Below are 5,203 nucleotides of genomic sequence, written 5' to 3' on the forward strand. Positions count from 1 at the left end.
CCGCCTCCATGTCTAGAATGATAAAATCAGCGGGAAAGACGAATTTGTCCACCTTGACTAGTATGTCTTTGCATATGCCTCTTGGGAAGGTGACTGTCTTGTTTGCCAAGTGAATTGCCATGCGAATTGGCCTTGGTTCTGGGAGATCCAGCTTCTTAAAGAATGAATATGGCATTAGGTTCACACTTGCTCCCGAATCGGCTAAGGCATGAATGGTGGCCAAGTTGCCAAATTGGCAAGGTAAAGTCAAACTCCCCGGATCACCTTTCTTCTTTGGTAGCTTATTTAGCATAGCAGCTGAGCAGTTTTCATTGATTACTACCTTCTTCACTTCTTCCATCTTCCTTCTATTAGTGAGAAGTTCCTTAAGGAACTTTGCATATTTGGGCATTTGCATGACGGCTTCAATGAAGGGTATGTTGATTTGAAGAGTCTTGATATGATCTAGAAACTTCTAATACTCCTCTTCCTGCTTCTCCTTCTTAGCTCGGGTTGGGTATGGCATTGGAGGCTGGTAAAGCTTTTCAGGGACCTGCTCGTTGGGATTTGGTGGTGTACTCGACGAGTCCATACGTGGTACTCGACGAGTAGGGCTGTCAGATTGTATGTTTTGTTTTTCTGCTTGCTTTTCTGCCTCCTCCTTCTGTGATTCCTTGGATGCCTCAGTCTGAATAGGTGCCAGGGGAGTGATTATCTTCCCACTTCTTGTTGTGACTATGTTTATGTGCGCGCCTCGTGGGTTATTTTCAGTTTTGCTAGGAAGTTCGCCCGGTGCCCTTTGGTTGATTTGTTGAGCAAGTTGCCCAAGTTGTGCTTCTATATTGTGGATAGATGCTTGCTGGTTTCTGAGCATGGTCCTTGTTTCTTGAATTGCAGCATCATGATCACTATGTCTTTTTTCTGAAGCAACTACAAATTTGGTGAGCATTTCTTCCAAGGTTGGCTTCCTCTCTTGCACCAGCTCCTCCTTTTGGTAGAACCCTCTCCCTTTTTGCCTAAACCTTTCCTCCTTGGCTTTCTTGTACTCTTCATAAGGGAGCCACTCTTTCTTTTGTTTGCGCCAGTCTTCATCATATCGGTCTCCACTTGAGTAACAAACTTGCACCTTCTTGTTGCCATTCTCATCTAAATCACAGTCTCTAGTGAGGTGAGGCCCATTGCAGTTTTCACAACCCACCCGAATAGCATGGATCGTTTGATCCATTTTATCCATCCTCCTATCCATTGTTTTTAGCATAGCCATGACCGTAGATAAGTCTTCAGTAGCTGCATAAGCGGCTCCCCTAGTGACATCATGTCTAGGGTTGTGGTATTCTCTAGAGTGTTTAGAGAATTCTTCAATCAATTCTTTGATCACCGGGGGCCGCTTCTTTGTGAGCGGGCCTTGCGAGTCTAGTAACTGCCTAGTTGTGACATTGACTCCATCATAGAAGATGGAGACTTCTTGTTGGCTGTTTAGGTCATGGTGTGGGCAGTTTCTTAGTAAGCTCTTGTACCTCTCCCATGCTTCATATAGCGACTCTCCAGCTTGCTGTTCAAAGTTAGCAATGGCCTTCTTCCACTTGGCTATCTTGGAAGGTGGGCAAAAGTGATCAATGAATTCTTCTTTCATCTTGGCCCAAGTGGTGACTGATCCGGGGGGAAGTGACTTGAGCTAGTCTTTTGCAGCACCTTTGAATGTCACCGGAAGCATACGAAGTAGCTGAGTCTCGCGGGGCACATTTGGAACATTGAAGTAATCAGCTACATCATTGACTTCGTCCAAATGCTTGTAGGCATCTTCATGGTCTTTTTCATAAAAAGGTATTTCTTTAAGTAAAGTTAGGATATGACCCTTTAGCTCGAAAGTAGCAGTCGCAGGAATTACGGGTTGCACAAGTCCCGGGCCAGTGTCATCGCGCATCCTCTTCTTCCATTCTCCCATGGGGATTTCATCAATGTTAGCCATTGTGATAGCTAACTCTTCCTCGGAATCGGTTTCGTGATCGTATGTAGGCTACTCTTCTTCCTCGGTCTCGTACTCAATATCTTCCTTAACCGGTTTGTCGATTACTAAAGAAGCGCTGGATGCTCCTGATTTGCTTCTCTTCTTTTTCCCAAAAACAGTCTTCAAATTGGACAAAGGTGGCTTCTTTGGTGTACTCGAGCTCTCCACGTCCTTTCCTTTGTTACTTTTCATTGCGGATTCAGGATCTTCAAACAGGGGTACCAGCGGGGTGTTTGATCCTCTGGTCATGAAAGTCCTAAAACAAACAAGATAAAAACGTAAAAAGAACAAAAAAGTATACTAAAAAAATCGAAAATTAATCTGCCAAATACCCTTGTACTCGCCGAGTAGGTGCGACTGCACTCGGCGAGTATCAGTGTAATTTTGAAGAAATTTTAAACTTAATTTTAAAACTAAAACAAATGCTAAAGCCTAATTTCTAACTACTAAATTGCAATAAATTAACTTTGTGCCAGTAAACTCACACAAAGGATCGAAAAAAAATACGGATTAGATTAATTATTTAGAACCATTCCCCGGCAACGGCACCAAAAACTTGATGTGTGTAAATGCACTTGTTTTATTCCTACTTTTTATTAATAAATTTAGCACATAAAGGCAGTGAACCTATCTTTTAGTGGTATAGTTGAGTAAGTAGGGTATCGAACTCAGGGAACGGAAAATTAAACTAATGGCTAATTTTAACTAAGCAATTAATGAAAGTAAAAGGTTTTTCTTCTAGTTTTACAAGACTAGAAACTTAAGCACACCATAAAACACTTAATTAACTAAGTAACTAAAGCAAACAACTAATTCACCAAATTTGATAAAGATGTTTCTATTTTGGTTCAACCAATTCACTCCTATGGTTATTTTGTATTTATGATAGATTAATTGTTATTGGCTACCAATTATAGTGGTTAGGTTCATGTTCATTACTCCTAACCCTTAGATAATTAATTAATTCAAGCAGTGATCAAGTGTTTAAGCTAATTAATTCCCTAGATTAATAATTTGGATTAAATAAGATTTGTAGTGGTTAATCAATTTAGTGGTTCAATTAACCTCTTGTTTGATGGTTTCTCAAACAAGCTCCCACATTAATCTAACTATTGTCTCATCAATCTTAGTTTCATAATCATTATTCCTAAGCATATGATTTAGTGTTCACATAGACATATGAGGTTAACAACTAAGAGATGTTCATGCAACTTAATTGTCTTCCAATTAATAGAAAATAATTGTGATTAATGCATAAGGTTCTTTAACAAACTTAATTTAATAGATCACCAATAAACAATTAACCAAAAGCTAAGAATTAAACCATAGGAGTTCCTTGGTATTCCCCAAATAGAAACAAAAACGTATTTAGCTCATAGTTGCAGTAAAAACAAACACAAAAACAAGTTTAGCTAGATTAAACATACTCAATTCCTAAAGCTAAGTGGAATGATTAACCTAGTTGCTTTAATTCTTCAAAAGGTTGAAGATTAGAATTCCTCAGCGCCTTCAAGGGTTCTCAATCGCAGCTGGATCTTCAAAAAACGCCAGAAAGTAGTCCCATCGGATAAAGGCTCGGTTTTTATAGCTATCTCAAAACAGGGTGTACTCGGCAAGTAGCAGACCGAACTCGCCGAGTAGGCTCGTAGTTATCCGTCTTAAATCAGGAGTCGTGGCTATCTTCTGGAATATTCTGATGGACTCGCCGAGTAGACTCATGTACTCGCTGAGTAGGTAAGCTTTTGTCCCTCAATCTTCATTCTTTGTTCTCTAGTTGCTTCCCATTGTTACCTTTCATTCCCAAGCATGTCTTTTGGACTGAAAACAAAATTTAAACATTTTAAGTACCTTTTGTCCATATTATTCACATAATTAGTTAAAAATGAATAAAAATGTATGCTAAATAATTAACTAATTATGCACATATCAGGTCGTGAGCAGCTAGGAAGTTTCCAGTAGGCCTAACCGCCACCTCTCTCTCCTCCCCGTCGTGCCCTCAGTGTTGGACGTCGTAAACATCATTGTTGCTGCCAGAGACTATCGCGTTGCTACGGTAGTCAACTCTAGCGACTTCATCCATTTAGGAGATGTGTGGGTGAAGGTACGTTCGATTATTTATGTGCTATCGGTATTTGTGTGATTGTATGAGCCATATTTGGCCTGGAAACCAAGGAAGACCAGCCACCACCAGCGTGAGGTGGTGGCTGCCATCTCTTTTGCCGCGACCAGCCACTATGGGGGTGGTTGTGGGCATGATTTGGTGTGTGTGTGTGAGCATAGGTCATGAGTTTAATGATATATGGATTTTCTTGGACAAGAAAAAATGAAGAGAACTCGCTACCACCACCTGTTGCCGCCGCTCTGCCACTATTAGCCACCATCTCGGGTGGCTGTGGGCTTTCGGGTGCATTTGGATTGATATTTGGAGTACCTTTGGTGTTGTAGTGGTCAAAGATCATAATCACCACCACTGTGAGGTGGTGGTTGCTACCGTGAACCACCGCTAACCACCATTACTCGAGGTGGTAGTGGGTGGTACCCGACTAGATTAGACTTTAATTAATGTAAAAATAGAATTATTGTATTAATTGGTTTTTGATTTGGTTGGACACCCTAATTATGGTTTAGAAAAACCTAATTTTGGGAATATGTATTTTGGATTTGTCGGGACCCGCGCAGGACCATTGGTTTAGAATTTTGAACTATGCCCGACTAAGTTGGTCTAGTGGAGTAATGGACTTAATTGATTAAGTCCTTAATGGGTTAAGTAGGAACACTTAACCCTAATCGTCATTTTATGTGAAAAACCCAAATTGGGTTTGGGTTCTTATTAGGCCACTTATTTGACTAAGCTGTTGTGGGCCTTTGTAGGCCAATTGGGAACATATTTATGGACTACGGAAGTTATTGGGCTTTAGGATAAGGCCCATTGGAAAGGCTTGGGCCCAATTTCGAAAATTGGGCCATAAGTGGGCCATAATTGGGCCTTGAGGATTATTAGCTATTAGGCCATCAGAATGCCTAGTGTTTGAACTAGAATAAATGGTTGGGCCTTAAGATAAGCCCATGTAGAGGTTTGGGCCCAATTTGGAAAATTAGGCCATATGTTGGGCTTTGGTCCATAGTTTGAATTTTGGGCTTTTGGATTGGGACTTCGACTTGAATAAAGTTAAGTTAGGGGTAAAGTAGTCTTTTTACCCCAAGCATGGAATTACG

General features: G+C 40.7%; 1 non-coding gene across 1 annotated transcript; it reads left to right on the forward strand.

Moving 5' to 3' along the window:
- Positions 1-1,457: 1,457 nt before the first annotated feature.
- On the forward strand, positions 1,458-1,564 carry LOC145060810 (small nucleolar RNA R71). The gene has a single exon (XR_013686993.1). It is a non-coding gene; the product is annotated as a small nucleolar RNA R71 (small nucleolar RNA).
- The last annotated feature ends 3,639 nt before the right edge of the window (positions 1,565-5,203 follow it).

This window comes from Lactuca serriola, chromosome 6 (assembly GCF_051521515.1).
Source record: "Lactuca serriola cultivar US96UC23 chromosome 6, Lser_US96UC23_V15, whole genome shotgun sequence".
NCBI classification, from domain to species: domain Eukaryota; kingdom Viridiplantae; phylum Streptophyta; class Magnoliopsida; order Asterales; family Asteraceae; genus Lactuca; species Lactuca serriola.